The following is a 17,656-nucleotide window of genomic DNA, read 5'->3' on the forward strand; positions in this document are numbered from 1 at the left end:
TGGAGAAGGTGGGGACAGAACCTACCCCACCTCGGACTTCCCAGTGATATTGGCTCAGTATGGGGCCCGGAGAACTTCTCTGGAAGTTGTGGAGCCTGGCTCAGTATGCGGGCACCAGGACTTTTCTTCCGACATTTCCTGATATGCAAAGTAAGCAATAGAAAATAAATGATCTAGCGTCTGTCCCTGGAAGGCAGGGTTGAATGGTGGTGGGAAAATCTGAATAAAATATAATGGCCAACCGAAATGCATCTGGACTGTGCATTTAACTACAGTGCTATGCTGCCCTGGGAGGGAAAGAGTGTTTGTCCCTCCGCCTGTCCCCCCCTTGCCGTGGCAGGATGGTGGCTGCCATCTTTTAGAGCTTAATGGACAGCCAGGTACGAGACTGCATTGACAAGGAACATGGTGCCTCATGGAATGGGGGGTGGAATCAGCCCTGCTCGCTACCCTGACAAGGCCCCAGGTTGCCACCTACAAACACCTACTCCAGCTCCTGAATGACCATGATTCCAGAGGCAGAGGCACACAAACCAATTTCAGAACCCAGGGGCTTTTGGCAATAATTCCTCTAGGCTTATTACTGAAATATCAGAAATCCAAAATTGCGTGGCCACTATTGCGGCCACACGATATCATATGCTCTTCATAATCAGCAATAGAAAACAAATTATCTAACGATGTCTTTTTGGCAGGTCTAAATGTTGGGGAAAGTTTCAAATAATAATGTTGGGTCTTTTGTTGTAATATTGAATGTGTTCTATGTAGAGAGAGAGAGTAAAGTGGAAATCTGCCACACAGGGGCTTCGGGGGGGGGGGGCGGTATACTGGGGTTCTTGGTGGTGGAAAATGTGCACTGGTGAAGGGATGGGTGTTTGATCATTGTATGACAAACAGAGACTTAAACTGAAAGGCTTTGTGACTGTTCTCACAGTGATTCAATAAATAAAACTTTTTAAAAAAGAAGATACCAAATTTGACCATTTTTCTTTAAGCTGGGCTTGGGCTTATATGTGCTTTTCTTTTTTGGGAGGGTGGCAGGTATCAACTGTTGATTTTTAAGGCAGTATGTGATGAACCTTAAACTTTGTGGTTTACTTGTAAAATAAAACAGTATCTTAAGTTTCTAGAATTTAGTTGGATTCCTGAAACTGTATGTTGTATTATGTTGGCTCAAATGTTGTCACATTTTTTTAAGGCTTCAATTTAAGTAAAAATTTGGAAAAATCTTGACTAATTTAGGTTGTTTTATTAAAATAATCCCCAAGTACCTATTCAATCTGTCATCACCTCACATCCCAAAGAGATTACAAAGTCTTTCACCAGTGTATGTGTGTGTATGTGTAATTGTATTTTACACATATAGGACTGTCAGTGTTGGTAAATATTATTTCTGGGAACACATGTTTTTCTATTTTATTTTATTTTGGGGACTACACCCTGCTCTGCTTAACAGTTACTCCTAGCTCTGTGCTCTGGGATTATTCCTGGAGGTGCTTAGGGACCCATATGTGGTGCCACGGATTAAACCCATGTTAGCCATATGCAAGGCAAGTGCCTTGACTTCTATACTATTGCTCCAGTTTTTATTTAAAAATTAATTTTAGGGGCTGGAACAATAGCACAGTGGTAGGGCGTTTGCCTTGCATGTGGCTGACCCAGGTTCGATTCCCAGCATCCTATATGGTCCCCCAAGCATCACTCAGGAGTGATTCCTGAGTTCAGAGACAGGAGTGATCCCTGAGCATTGCTGGGTGTGGCCTCAAAACTCAAAACTCAAAACTAAATAAATAAATAAAAGCAGGTTGGTCAGGATTCCTTCCTTACCTTCATGTCCACAGTAAGTTTCATTATAAAAATAAAATAGCATTTTAAAAAATTAATTTTATTCAAGTTTAGATAACATGGCTATTATATTGTTGATACATATGATATGTGATTACTTTACACCCCCCGCCCCCAAGTGCCCAATACACTCTACAATCAGTTTTTCTTTTTCTTTTTTAATCTTTTTTTATTAGTGAATCACCGTGAGGTATAGTTACAGACTTACAAATTATCGTGCTTGTGTTTCAGTCATACAATGATCGAGTACCTATCCCTCCACCAGTGCCCATTTTCCACCACCAATGGTCCCAGCATCCCTCTCACCACCCTCACCTTGTCCCCTTCACCCCACACCATCTCTGTTGCAGGGCATTCCCTTTTGCTCTCTCTCTCTCCTTTTGGGTGTTGCGGTTTGCAATAGAGGTATTAAGTGGCCATTATATTCAGTCGAAAGTCTATTTTCAGTCTGCATCTCCCATTCCAAGCGGGTACTCCTAGCACCCTTTACTTGGTAGTCTCTTCTCTATCTGAGCTGCCTTTTCTCAGTTTTTCTTTCCTTTTTTTTTTTTTTTGCTTTTTTGGGTCACACCCAGCGATGCACAGGGGTTACTCCTGGCTCTGCACTCAGGAATTACTCCTGGTCGTGCCCAGGGGACCATATGGGATGCTGGGAATCGAACCCGAGTCAGCCGCATGCAAGGCAAACGCCCTACCCGCTGTGCTATCTTTCCAGCCCCCCAGTTTTTCTTTTTAGTATAACTTTTCCTCTGATTATGATGATAGTGAAAGTTTGTTATGAAATAAGAGATGAGGTAATTTTTTTTTAATTTATTTTATTTTTTTTTTCTTTTTCTCTCCCCTCCATTCCATTCCATTCTTTCTTTTAAAGTTGTAGATCCACAACTTCCTGCGCCCTGGCCTCAACCACACAATGATCAGATACCCATCCCTCCACCAGCGCCCATCCTCCACCACCATGGCCAATATCCCTCCCACCCCCATCCCCCCCCCCCCCCCGTCTCCGCGGCAGGGCAATCCCCTGTGTTCTCCCCCCCCCCCCCCCCGCCCCGGGTGCTGTGGTCTGCAAAAGAGGCACCGAGTGGCAAACATGCCCAGTCCACAGTCCACCCCCGACACGCATCTCCCCTCCTGGGAGGATCCCCCAAACATCCTCCACTTGGTGCTCCCCTCTCCATCCGAACCGCCCCCTCCCCCAGGACACCTGGCCGGCCTCCAAGCCATGAAGTAATCCTCCTGGTGCTGATCTCAGCCACTCCTGGGCATCAATCCCACACTTTGTCACTCTACATCCCCCAGACGAATGCAATCCTTCCACGTCCATCCCTCTCCCTCCGACCCACCTCGCTCAGCATGACACCTTCCATACTGTACCACCTGTATGTAAAGTTCATGACTTCATCTTTTCTAACAGCTACATAGTACGAGATGAGGTAATTTTTAAAAAATACTTTGTGTTTTGACCAAACATTATATGCCTCCTATAAAACTACATAAATTCTTCAATTTCTAAAGCATGATTTCTATTTCTTTTATTGTAAAAGGGCCCTCCCGTTGATCATCGATTTGCTCGAGTGGGCCCAGTAACGTCTCCATTGGAGACTTTGTTGTTACTGTGTCTGGCATATCGAATACTCTCGGTAGCTTGCCGGGCTCTCCGAGAGGGGCGGAGGAATCGAATTCGGGTCAGCCATGTTGGCTGTGTGCAAGGCAGATGCCCTACCCGCTGTGCTATCGCTCTTTTATTGTATTTGAATATAAACCATTATTTATTGGGCTATTTTGAGCTGGGAAGCTTTAAAAAGCAAAGAAGAAATGAAAGATATTTCTTGGGTTTCTTGGACATGTGTGAAAGGGACAAAATGAGTAGAATTGCGTTCAAAATGCACTGACATCATGATCTCAGTGGATGCAAAGCACAGAAGCTCAGTGTTGGTATCTGGAGATGATTTTTGATGAGGGAAAATTATGACAGAGAAGTTTTTAAAATTTCTTTTTCTGAGGAAAGGTATGGCCAAATGAGGTATTTTCTTGGAAAATATTTCATCTAGGATTAAGACACTTATTTTGTTGTTTTCTTTACCACAGGCTTTTCAGTTAATCTTTATTTTTTAAAGTACACTTAAATATAATGTGTTACTGATATTGTTTATTTGTAACACTTTGAACTATATAGTTTGATTGTGAAGGAGAGTAGGGGTGAATCTCTGGAATGTGTTGGGGGAATGCTACTAGTGTTGATAATGAATTAACAAGGTTACAAAAGGGGGAGGAGATATTTGCCTCCAAACCATCTTTGATTACTGAAGCAACTAACTTCCAAGGGAGATTACTGTTTGAAATTCATCACTTCACTTTCAGCTTTCGTCCTTCGTAATGGCAACTATAAATTTGTATTACGTGAATAGTATTCTTGTTCTTACATTCCAAATTCCCTGCTTAATCTCGAAAAAAGTTATTTTGTTGCATATAAAGTCAAATAAAGTCATTGAGTTCTACATTGTTTGTAGAGTGAAGCTCAATTCAGTGAATAAATTAATAAAATGAATAAATGATAAATGAATTGAAACATAATAAATTAATAAAACCTGCATGTAATATGCTTTTTAATATGTTCAGGAGGGAGTGTTTCAACTGTTAAATGGATTGCAGTTAAATGAATTAAAAAACAAAATAAATTTTAAAATGCTCCATTATTCATTAAAGTACTTTAGAGCCTCATTAATCTATTTTAGATCATTCAGGCCCATAAGTGCCTATTGTCAAAAGCTGATAAAGTGTGAGGAATTGCCTTTCATACTCTTGAGTCAATTGAAAACAGTTACCCTTCAGAAGGTGTTAAAATCAAGACTACAGTCATAAAGTGTCTCTGCCTCCTGAAAACTTAAAATATTAATATTTGGGTTTGTTATTTTCAAGATTAGAGGTAGTCATTCTTAAAATTCATTGTATTTGCTGGAGAAATAGTACAGGACTTCTGGAGCTTGCCTTGTATGGACCGTGGTTTGATTCCCTGCACCACATATGGTCCCCTGATTTCAGCCAGGGGTGATCCCTGAGCACAGCGTTAGGAGTAAGATTTTATAGTGTGGCCCAACTCCTTTGTCCCCATTTTTTTGATATGCCAGACACAGTAACAACAAAGTCTCCAATGGAGACGTTACTGGGCCCACTCGAGCAAATCGATGATCAACGGGCGGGCCCTTTTACAAAAAACGAAATGGAAAAAAGTCTTCTTAATTTTAGACACAATTTCCCCTTTATTTAAAGCACTCTTAAAACATGATACCGCAGTTGTCAACCTGAAAGATTTCTTTAATTAAAACTTGCTTGGAAATTGTTTTTATTTGAACAACGAGGCAGTCTTTGAGAAATCAAACTATGAATTCTCAAACCTATGGGGTGTTTAAGCCAATACGTGTTTGCATAAATAATTTTGTAAAATCAGAGACAGAGTACATGGACTAGGGCTTATGCCTGGCATGTGATAGATCCCCAGCTCCACCTCTGGTCCCTCCCATGGTCACGTGAAGTCTCTTAGCTCCCACCTTTTGGGAGAACCACCCCAAATAATATTACAGGCATATTTATACTTTTAAGTTCACAAACATATGCATGCTATTTCTGTTGTATGTGATCTTGGGTAAGTCTTACAGACCGAGTCTGATTGGCAATCTGAAGTAAGAGTAAGAGTGGTAGACTGAATGACAATACATTTTCTTCTAGACTTAATTATCTTTAGTTCCTTCACAAGAAAGGTAGCATAAGCAAAACCATAGAGAAGAGTATAATACCTGAGTTGCTTAGATGGTAAGCATAAATTAGTTTGATTTGTTTTCTGTCATTTGCTTTTGAGATATGTTATTAGAATATTTAGATGAATAGGCTGGAGTGATAGCACAGCGGTAGGGCATTTGCCTTGCACGCAGCCAGCCCGGCCAAGCCAGGTTTGATTCCTCTGCCCCTCTCGGAGAGCCTGGCAAGCAATCGAGAGTATTCAATATGCCAAACGCAGTAACAAGAAGTCTCACAATGCTTGAGCAAATCGATGAACAACGGGAGGACAGTGTTTGTTAGATGAATGGATTGGAGATGCTTATACACGGAGATTGTTTCTTTGTCATACATAATGAGATTAGGAAAACCCCCAGTGGGATACTAATCCTATCCTGAACAATTCAGAACAAGCTATCTCATTGAGGCCTTCCTTTGATTGGTAATTGGTAATGGAAAATATGGTAAAGGTGTTGGAAATCCAAACAGTGAGAAGTTTTAGATGTCTAGTATTCTTTTTTAGGCTGTTTCCTGTGAAGGGTCATTTAAAATCCTGATCTTCCTTTTGGTTTTTCCTTCCTTATTCCCTAGTCCTGAGCATTTAACCAGTTCTATATGCATGGAAGAATGAAGAATACTCTATGATTCTTCAACAGAAACTCTAAAGTTCAAGGAATTTTTGAATTACTAACAAATGGTCTCTTCTTTCTCCTGTAATGATAAATTAACAGACAAAAAATCTTGTAGAAAACAAGAGATGAAAAGGAGAAATATTGAGAGAATTCTGCATTAAAGAGTCGTCAGTTTTCTAAGTCTCACCATGTCTAAACTCCTAGATTTCCAGTTATGGAAAGAAATAGCTTTCCTTGTAAGCATAAATTAGTTTGATTTGTTTTCTGTCATTTACTTCCAAAAGAACTATTATTTAGAATAAAAATAGTAAGGCATGCCAGCATTTATCTGTCAATTTTAATTACTCTGTTTTTTCCATTCTAAGATACCAAACGATTATAATATATATCATTAATTTAGCATTTAAAGGGGGAAAAGTGAGATTATATTAAATATGTGGATCAATTTTTAGAAAAATCCATATTTCATAAATATTAGATGCAAGAAAGAGAGCTCAGAATGAGGAAAAATGAAAATTCAAACAGAGACTCTTTTCTTAATTAAAAGGTCATAATTATTCTTTTGACTAAATGAGATATTTGAAGGAAGACCAGGAGAGGAGTGAGAAAACAGAGTCAAATTTTGAGACAGGAATGTTTTGGGCAAAATGAGATCTCATTAAAGGAAACCTGAATGGAAGATTTTTGACAATTAGACAACATAAGGATGAAATTAGATACAAGTACTTTGATTCAAGAGGAAGGTAATGCTGGTAATGCTGTGCCCTGTGGTGGGCACAGAAGATACAGTGGTTCCCAAGATATTTATGGCTCCTGTTTTCTCACTAGTTGCACAGTTTAGGAGGCCAGGATTGTTCTCTGTTCCTAGCAGTCGCTTGATCTTCTTCCCCAAGTCCCAGGTCCCAGTCTCTTTTTGTCTTCTCCATCCCTAGGGAGTCCTATTGACAAAAGCCAAGCCACCCTTTGCTGTGTCCAGAGAAAAACATTCCAAATCTCATGCATATTTTAGTTGCAGTGCTTACACACAGGCTTATGGTTGTGTGTGGGGGGGAATAATGTCCACACTCCTGGGAATTGCACTGGGTATATCTTTAGTTGTGGGGCATGCCAGGAGAGTGCTCCCTTTTACTGTGCTTGCACGCGGTCTGTTGCTTGGCACACGTGGAGGTACTGGGGATTACTCTCAGTTTCACACTGGCAAGGTGGGTGATTTTAGCCATTGAGGCATTCTAGGACCCCATCGTTGGCCTTAAATTATTATGTTTCTATGTGAAAGACCCTTATTACAATTTAGAACAACCAAAGTTCTCTTGTGACTTTGAATAACAATCTGCTTTCGTTTTATTAGAAAGCACTGAATTTAAAAAAAAATCTTTGCTTTCTTTTTTTTATCTTAGATGTAAAATTTCAGAGTACATTTTATAACCCACTGAGCCCTTGTTTCCTTAACTGGTTTTATTTTTATTTATTGTCTTTTGGGCCTCATACAGCAGTGCTCAGAGATCAATCCTGACTCTATGTTCAGGGATCAATCCTGGTGGTGCTTGGGAGACCATACACAGTTCCAAGCACCACCAGGTTTGGTGGTTCGGTTGTTTGCAATGCAAATGCCTTGCCTGGTATACTATCTCTCTGGCCACAACTGGTTTTAGTCTTCTAGATTTTCCTGTTTGTATTCTTTCTCATTTTACTAGATTCACGGTCCTCCCATTGTTCATCTATTTGCTCCAGCGGGCCCAGTGATGTCTCCATCATGAGACTTGTTGTTACTGTGTTTGGCATATCAAATACGTCACGGGTAGCTTGCCAGGCTCTGCCGTGCGGGTGAGATACTCTCAGTAGCTTGCCGGACTCTCCCAGAGGGGCAGAGGAATAGAACTCAGGTCGGCGATGTTGGCCGCTTGTAAGGCAAACACCCTACCGCTGTGATCTTTTATTATTTTTAAGAGAGTCTTTATATTTGCACTTCAAATTCTTTCTTCACATAGTTTGTTATAATGGGTATTAAAGTTTCTACATATCAGACTATACTCTATATTACAACTTGGAAATTAATATGATATGCTGTACAAATTTGTAAAAGGTTTTATTCCTAATTTGTGTTTTATCTCTTATTCCTCCATTCTTCTATCTATCCATTCATTTATATTTATATATATTATATTATATAATATATCAATCTATTTATACATTTATATTCATTTATTCCTCCAAAGATGTAAAGTTGGCATTTAGGAAGCATACGAGTTTATTTTCCAATTAATAGTCTGAGACATGAATGTTATCAATGGCAAATGACTTCATGAGATAATTTGTTTGAAATTTTATCTCTATTACTATTTTATTATTAGGGGGCTTAGGCAATACTTGACAATAATACTTGGAGCTTACTCCTGGCTCTATAATCACAGATCACTCCTGATGGTATTTGGGGGAACATATGTGGTTCTGGAACAAACTAGAGTTGTTAATACTCAAGGCAAGCATCTTAAACCCTATATGATCTCTCTAGCCCTGAAATATTAGTTTAATAAAATGAACTTGAATGGATTTTTATAAAATTTAGTACAAAGCAATTCTAGGGAATAGAAATTATGGGGCAGGGAGAGGTTTGGGTCACACTAAGAGATTCTCAAGGGTTACTTCTGGCTCTATACTCTAAAAGTCACTTCTGCAGGTGTGTGTGGGATGCCAGGGATCGAATTCAATGGGTTGTGTGCAAGTCAAATGCCCTACGTGCTGTAATATTGCTCCAGCTCCTGTAGGGTGTTTTTTTTTTTTTTAAATTTGGCCTCTACTCTGTTGGCTCTCAGAGAGCCTGGCAAGCTACCAAGAGTATTCAATATGCCAAACACAGTAACAAGAAGTCTCACAATGGAGATGTTACTGGGCCCACTCGAGCAAATTGATGAACAACGGGTGGATAGTGACAGTGACAGTGACTCTGTTGGCTCCAAAACCTTCCAATTGTCTTTACTCATTCACTTTCATCATACAGTCCTCTGGTTTCTCTCTTCTGTCCAGTTCCTTTCCTATGGTTTGCTGTGTCTGTGTTACTCTACTTTTCATGAATTTTCAAACTCATCTTCCCTCCTTTTACTTTGTTGTTGTGTTCTGAGATGACCAGGATTGAGACAATTGATTGTGGTCCTCTCACAATTGGTTGTAGTGCTCTTTGGGGGACAGGTCATTAACTTTAGTTGTGGGGCATATGCACATTTTGACTGCAGTGCTTGGTCGGGGGTGCACAGTTAATTATGTTGTGCTTGCATGCTTAATTATGTGCACACTTGGTGTCTATGAATGGAGGTGACACCTCTGTTGTGATGTGGGGGATTCTGAACAGAAGAGAAACTCAGGTATATGCAGGCATTTTCAGAGGTCGAACATAGGCAAGGTAGGCATCCACTGCTGAGACTTCCTTAGGCAACCACTTTAGCAGTTTTTTAAAAAGAATCTCTCCTCTTCTCTTTGTTGTATCTTTGTGATGGGGTCATAGATGCTTGGTTGTGATACAGACGAAGGAACAGAAAAATCATCTATCAATGTACATAAGAACTATCCAAGATATATAGATATATCCAAGATCTATATCTATATATATATCTCTAACCTTAACAAAAAAAATCCAAAACCCATCAAAAATGTTGAGAGGAAATAAACAGACTCTTCACTGCTCTAAAGAAGAGAGACACATGGCCAGTAGGCATATGAAAAACTGTTCGTTGTTACTTATTAACATTGAAATCCAAATCAAGGTAACATTAAGATATTGTCTCACACCAGTGAGAATGGCACATATAAAAAAATGTAAAAATCTATATTGGCGGGAATTTGGTGAAAAAGAAGCTCTCATCCGCTGCTGGTGGGAATGTTTTCTGGTTCAACCTTTGTGGATTGCTTAGCTTTCATTAATTGATATAGTTACTCATTGACAATTTCCAAATTGAAAGTCTAAAAATTAAAAATATTAAAAAATCTATATTAGGCTATAGTATTGATTATGTTTATTATGAGTAACCATTGTGCAGATATATTAACAAAGGGGCTTTCACAGATACTTATTTGTTCTGTAGAATTTTATCAACAGTAATAATTAATCAAAACTTCTTTAGCGTTAACATTTCATTAAGGCAGGAAGGGTTAGTACTATTGTTTCAGATAGATCAGATATTTTGGTGAAAGCCTAATTTACCTGACTTCATTGATCTTTTTCCTTTCTTTTAAAATTTTCAAATGGAATCTCAAGTGAATAAATTAATAAATTTATCATTTTCTCTATAATACTGTCATAAGGACAGTTTGATAAAATAGCTCATTATAGTCAATGATGTGAAATATGAGTTCCATCAGCATATTTTCATCAAATGCAGCTACAGAAATTAGTTTGCTATTATCAAGGACTGTGGAATGCAAAAATAAAATTAAGCATGTTATTATACTGGTTAAAATTTGAGATTTATCCAAGTGAGTTAAAAGAAAAAAAGGAAATAAGAGTAAGAAAAAGAAACAAAGTCTTTGTAGTGACAAAGAAAATCAAAGAAATCATACAAAATTAATTGAGAGGTGATAATGTCAGTCACATAGTAGCTATGTTTGAAATAGTATCTGATTCAAACGTTGCCTTCAGGTGTTCATCTTCCTCTTTAATGTAGCAGTACTTCCATATTGTGATTTTAAAAGATTGTGGGTGTCACATTGTACAACAAGTACTCTTGGGTCTTGAATGGATATGAGGTATCACAAGCTTGAGTCACAACTCCAGCCTCTAAAATGATATTTTCAAGTCTTTTGGTAAATCCAATCAAAGCCTATGTGTACATTAGTGCTGTAAGTTACTTCTAATTTTTGTTTATATGAATTAGAAATTGGCAGTACCCCATTGTATCTGCATTTTAAAACTATTTTTTCTTAAAAATAGAACATTTACAAAATAAAAGAGAAGTTGACTTGATTTTGATTGGTATATGACAGATTTTTTTGTGAGCATCCAAATATCTGACTGGTACGTGCTTTCAGCAGATTTTATTTCTTTAATGCCTATAATACAAATCACGTTGTCTGTGTTAGCATTCCAATGCTGTGTTAGCATTGTGACACTTCCTATTAAGCATTAATTCGGCTCAGATGCCTGTGCGGAGATGGATTTAGGTGTGCTTAGCTGGGGTAGCTGGTGGGGGGTCACGGTCCTGTCACGGTCATCCCGTTGTTCATCGATTTGCTCGAGCGGACCCAGTAACATTGTGAGACTTGTAATTGTGTTTGGCACATCGAATACGTCACGGGGAGCTTACCAGGCTTTGCCGTGCGGGTGAGATACTCTTGGTAGCTTGCCGGGCTCTCTGAGAGGGGTGGAGGAATCGAACTCAGGTCGGCCATGTTCACTGCATGCAAGGCTAACGCCCTACCCGCTGTGCTATAGCTCCAGCCCGGCTGGGGGGTTGCCCCATGAATTTCTTATCCATCTACTGGAATTAGCAGGTTTATGTAGGCATTTTCCTCACATAGTAATGGCAGAAGCAAGAAAACAAGTGCAAGTGTGATGCTTTCAAGCTTTAAGTTCAAAAGAGGTACACAATTTTTTTTTCATCACTGTTTGGGTAACTCTGGCAGTGTACCAGGACTACTTCAGCTCTCTGCTCAGGATTCATTCTTGGTGGTGTATAAGGAGCTGTGTGCTGTTGGGTTAAAACCTGGTCCTCTGGAATACAAAGCATGTGCTCTAGCCTGTTGAGCTGTCTCTCTTTCCACCAGGCATAGAATCATTAAAAAAAAAACTTGAAAAGCAAGCCATATGAACAAATCCAAAGTAAAGGAGTGTATGTTGGGTGGAGGTGTAGGAAATACTTCACTATTTTGAGACAAACGGAATCACAGCAAAGAGCATGGGTAAAGAAATGGGTGAAGAATTGGTACCAGGGGTTAGTTGACACAATATTAACTCTAGGAAGTTAATAATTTTTTGGGGGGTACCAAATTACTTTATTTGAAGGTCCGATACAAATCATGAGACTGAAATAGATGTTTTGGAACTTATAGAAAAGGTCAGGATAACCCCAACATGCATGTAGTGCCCGGTGGCCCGGAGGTCACCTGCAGCTCGGGGAAGCCAGCTTAGTTAAGGCTTAACTCTCGTTGTCACTGTGACCCAGCGTGTGCTTGTCAAAGAGATACTCCGCCATGCCAGACTCAGGGGCCCCCATCTTGCACAGGTTGGTCATGTGGTCACCGAGTTCTTTGATGGCCTTCATCTGCTGGAAGTTAATAATCTTAAAACACATTGAGTCAAACTAGGCTGAAGATAAAGGTGAAAGGTAGTAAAATGCCGACATGGCTATGTAGCCTTTCCCACATTTGTGGTGGTAGGCAGAAAACATATCCAACTAACTGACTGTAATTTAAATTCTGGTTTGTTTTTATGAAAGGTGAATTCATGATGTATATTAGGGGGAAAAGCTTCCTATACAGTTTGGGGGAACATTAGACTATTTTGACAGAATCACAAAAATAATACATATTCCCTTTTTATTATACTGGAAGGAAACTCATAATTTTGTTTGATTTAATTTTCTGATGTAAAGATTTCCACAAAAACGTTTGAAGTCCTTTGACCTTATCTTTTTTTTTTCTCTCAGCATTTGTGACTGAGCTGTAAAAGTCAAAATGTATAAAGTATCAGAGCCCTCTTAACCTAGTCCATAGTATTTTCTGTGACACATGAAGTCAGGCAAATTCTGTTTGGAAGTAGGGAGAGAATAGATTGTAGATAAAAGTGAAAGTGAGACCTTTCATAGAAATACTTTTGTTATTTAGTGAGCAGGAAGCCTGAAAATCTCAAGCATCTGAAATTTTTGAAACTAAAAGAAAACATTGTTCTATTTATTTGTTCTATTTTATTTACATAAAAGCCAAAATGATAGTGAGAAAAGAGCAGAATAAGTCAGAAAGGGAAAGGTGGGATGAGAGAGATAGTATAGTGGAGAAGATCTCTGTCTTGCACAGGGCCAACCTGGTTTCAGTTCGTAACATCCTATATGGTCCCCTGAGCTCTGCCAGGAGAGATCTCTGAGTGCAGAGCTAAGGGTAAGTCCCAAGCACAGCTGGCTGTGCCCCTCCCCCCAAAGGAAAGATACTGGAAGAATCAAGAAGAGGACAGAGGACAGCAAATACAGAATAACTATTGGGGGAACCCTAGGAGTTTTAAAGAGATTCAGGAGTAGTAATAGGCTGAAGGTCTGGAAAATAGAGGAAGGGCTGTTAATGATAAAATATCAGACAGTAGGAAAGTCACAATATACTTTAGATTTTAATATGTGGTAATGGTACAATATATCATTATAAAACTACTTCCACTGTGCAATAATTCCAATTTTCCAAGACTGCAATAAAAAGATAAGCTAAGTATCACTGGATTTTAAGTTGGTTACTCTGAAGCTTTTAAGCTTATATAGTTGAACTTGGAGACTTTTTCTTCAAGGAGAGTGATGTAAAAGTCATAATAAAATAAAGGAATATAGCCTTTATATTAGGAACAGTGATTGTAACATTTAATTACATCATAGGATATTAGTTATTTTTCTAGGAACACAAAGACTGAAATGTAAGAATATTGTATTAGTTTAACAGTGACCATGTAACTCTTACCATAACAAAGAAAAATGTTGGCAGGTATCAGAAACATAGTTCAGTGGGGAGGGCATTTGCTTTGCTTACCTGGTACTCTATATGGTCCCTTGAGCACTGCCAGGTGTAATTCCTGAGTGCAGAGCCAGAAGTAACTCCTGAGCATCATTAGGTGTTATTCAAAAAAAAAAAAAAAAAAAGAAAGAAAGAAAATGTTTGCAGATATATAAAATACTGACTGATTGGAATAAAATGAAGAAAAGTCTGAGATTTATTGTGAAATTCAAGATGATCAAAACGATATAGAGTAATGGTTAGAAAAGTATGAACTTTGGACTCAAATAGATATGGATGGATTTTAGATATTTGTCCTGTTATTTTCTGCGTAATCACCAGGTGGCTAGGAAAATCCATGGCTCTCTCTCACCAGCTGCTTTCATTGGGCTTGCACCACTTCCCCACCCAGGATGGCCAATGCCATGGGCCAACAAAGGAGGAAATGAGGGCCAGGCTGGTTGGTGATCCGTTGCCGTTTATTTCATTTTCTCCATGAGCCTGTTCCAATCTTACTAAGTTCCCCATTCCAGTCTCCTCCTGTCTCCCTTGCTCATCTCTCCATACTCCCTCTCACTGCCTTGGTCTCTCTCTTGTCTCTCCAAACTCCCTGCATTGAGGGTAGCTACCACACCCCATCAGTTAGCACAATCAACATATGAAAACCCTTCTTCCACTCAAGGGCAAAATACCACTTAGGGGTGTTTCTCCTCTCCTTAGTCCAATAACTTAATTAACATCTTAATTAACATCTTAATTCTACTTCTTAATATTAGTTTTTTGTATGGACACAGTGAGAGATACATTAAGCTTGTAGGGCGGCGCTCCTGGGGACATTTCACTATAGATCGCAGACTACAGTGCTCAGGCCAGATTAATCTTTCCTAATCCTAGCAGGGTCCTAATTCAGCTGTTACATTTTGGATCATGAAAGAATTTGTCCATGACCATGCTCTTAACTTATAGTTAAGTGTTATGGTGCTTTTGCCTAGTCCATTTCGATGCAGGGTAGCTCACAGCTTGCCCCGGATCCATCCAGTCCCTCCTCAGGACCCTGCTTTTGGGGTGCTAGGAGCTAAGGGTAACTGAGGCTTAAATTAAGAGAACAGATGCCCAGGAGTGAATATCGTTTGGAGTCAATTAACTACCAACTCACAAAAGTATAGCATTAACTGTCTTCCTGTGTCTATACAAAAATGACATTGCTCTGAATTAACTATGCAAATGACATAAGGAGAAGAGAAAAGCAATATTTGCAAGTTAACAGAGTCTGATTAGGAGATAAAGGTGATTGACTGGTTGGGGAAGAAGAGCACAAAGAAAGAGTTTATAAGTAAACACAGAGGAATGGGAGCACTGTGATGGGAGTAACCCAATAAACCTAAGCTCCCTGTGGCAAGGCAGAAAGGACAAACCAGTGTTATTCTACAACTTCCTACTTAGCATAGGTGACATTGGACCAATTATTGACTTTTTGTCCAAGTTCCTTCATCTCTGAAATCATGATGATAATGTTTATTTCCTAGTCTTACTATGAAAATAGACTGAGTAATTCAGACATGACCTGGTTATAGAGTGAGATTTAACCTAAGCAGTAACTATTTTGCCGAAATGTTGAAATTTAGTGTTAATCAGCCTCTCTGTTGATCCTTAAGCATAGAACTTGTGCAGTTTCACTTTTGCTGTCATCACATTAACTTTACAAAGAATCCTTTTGGAGATCAGTTGAATTTACTTAATATTAGGACTCCTGGGAGAGGAGGGCATAGGAGGATTCCTCCACTTGTTCTTAGGAAAATATTGCCAGGCAGGGTTATTTCTATTTCACCTCGTAAGTAGGGTCCTGTTGACAGGTCTCTATGAGCTTGTTGACAGCAGGTTCCTACTAAGAAATCACCTCCTAGACCATGCTTGTTGTTTGACATAAATTATCTTTCAGCAGTTAGTTCTAACACTCCAGGGTGCCTCTAATTTTATAAAGGTCTATGGCAAAGTTTTAATCAAGTCTCTAAAACAAAAATTAATCTTAATTCAATTTAAGATTAAATTGAATTAATAAAACTTTCAGAACCAATAAGTAATTTCAGAGAAGAATTATAGAGGGAATATTTGTCCAGAAATTGAAGCAAGGATAGCTGATCAATATCTAAAGGTAGGAACCAGGACCTGGGAGGTGAATAAAGAGTTAAAATCTTTGAGTGTATCTTGGTTTGAAAGCCCAACCTTGGTACAAGTTTGGTATGTGTACTATTTTCTTGTGTAATGACTGATTGCATTCTGTCTGCAATACAATAGAAATAACATGGGAACATCCTTTGTTTTCCATGTCTGGAAAATAGACAATTTTCATTGCTTAATGGAAATTGAGTTGAACTCCCTGACTTTGTACTCACAAGCAAGCACACTTGTTATATTAAATGTTTCTTACAGTTTTGAAATAGATAAGGGATGTAAGAATTTGACATTTTAAAATTATTTTGACATTTGAATATTGAAAATGTATTTATCACTTATTCTCCTTTATTTAGATCACATTTAGATATGAATCTAAGCATAAGTAACCCTGATGGTCATTTATGTCTTTTGGTTGACATTAATTTTTGTCTTAAAATGTTTTTGTTGGGGCCAGAGAGACAGCACATGGGTTGCCTTGCATGCAACCAAACCTAATTCCATTCTCTACACCGCACATAATCCTCTGAGCACTCTCAGGAGTGATCCCTGAGAAGAGCCAGGAGTTAGCTCAAAAACAAGGAAAATCTCTGTAGATGGTGCCTCAGTGTGTGCCCAGGTTCTTTACATCCAAAGCATGTGCATTCTCAGCAGGCCACTTCCCCAGCCCTTATTGGTGACGTTTTGAGAGAAAACTGTTTTCAGGAGATGATTGAAATATGTATTTATTAAGTATTATAATTGTCTAAGAGTCTTGTGCATTAATGCATCTGATGCTACTCTCTGTTTCTTGAGAGTCTCTGATAACCCTCATCTTCATAAGACTTGTCTCCCTTAATGCTTTCTGAAATTTCTCCCAAATAGCATCTCTTTAAGGGTTTTTAATTTTGTCACTGACTTAAAGTACTTAGATATACAGGTAACATATAAGAGGTTTTCAGTTTATCTGATTAATTCAGGATTGCCCGGGGATTTAAGAAAATAGGATTTAAAACATCTACTTTCAGTGCTGAAGAGGCTTTAAATCCTTTTTAGATCAATTATACACTTTAATTTTAAATGTAGGGTGTTGGAGGACCTAAGAGCTTTCCTATTTCAGAGCTCCAAACTTCTCTTCCCACCAGTGAGAGGGAAATGTTGGAGGAAAATACTGCCTAGAGTAAGGGTTGTTTCTGAACTGTGCCCACCATCTCATGTTGTAGTCTTCAGGTGAAAAATCATCAATGTTGCTTTCTGGGTGATTCATTCACATAGGTCAGGCTATGGTTGGTGTAAATGGTGTACCACATTTCTCTCTTTCTTTTTTTTGTCACACTCAGCAGAGCTCATGTCTATCACTTCTGGTGGTGCTCCAAGGCCATATGGAATGCTGAGGACCAAACCCAGGTCGATAGCATGTAAGGTAAGTGCTTATCTACCCACTCTGGCCCCATCAGCCTGCCTTGTTGACAGGCACCTTTTTAAGTTTGGTTATTAAAGTGCGAATCTCTTGCTTACAGTGTTGACTCTGTGGTTTGGTACTTAGCTCTATATACCGGTCTACATCACTGATGTGC

General features: G+C 38.9%; 1 pseudogene; it reads right to left on the reverse strand.

The window, feature by feature from the left end:
• The window catches only part of LOC130037466 (importin subunit alpha-8-like), a 117,662-nt pseudogene that overhangs the window by 32,642 nt on the left and 67,364 nt on the right, over positions 1–17,656 (reverse strand).

The sequence above is a fragment of the Sorex fumeus genome, unplaced genomic scaffold (genome assembly GCF_029834395.1).
Source record: "Sorex fumeus unplaced genomic scaffold, SorFum_2.1 ptg000072l, whole genome shotgun sequence".
Classification (NCBI taxonomy): domain Eukaryota; kingdom Metazoa; phylum Chordata; class Mammalia; order Eulipotyphla; family Soricidae; genus Sorex; species Sorex fumeus.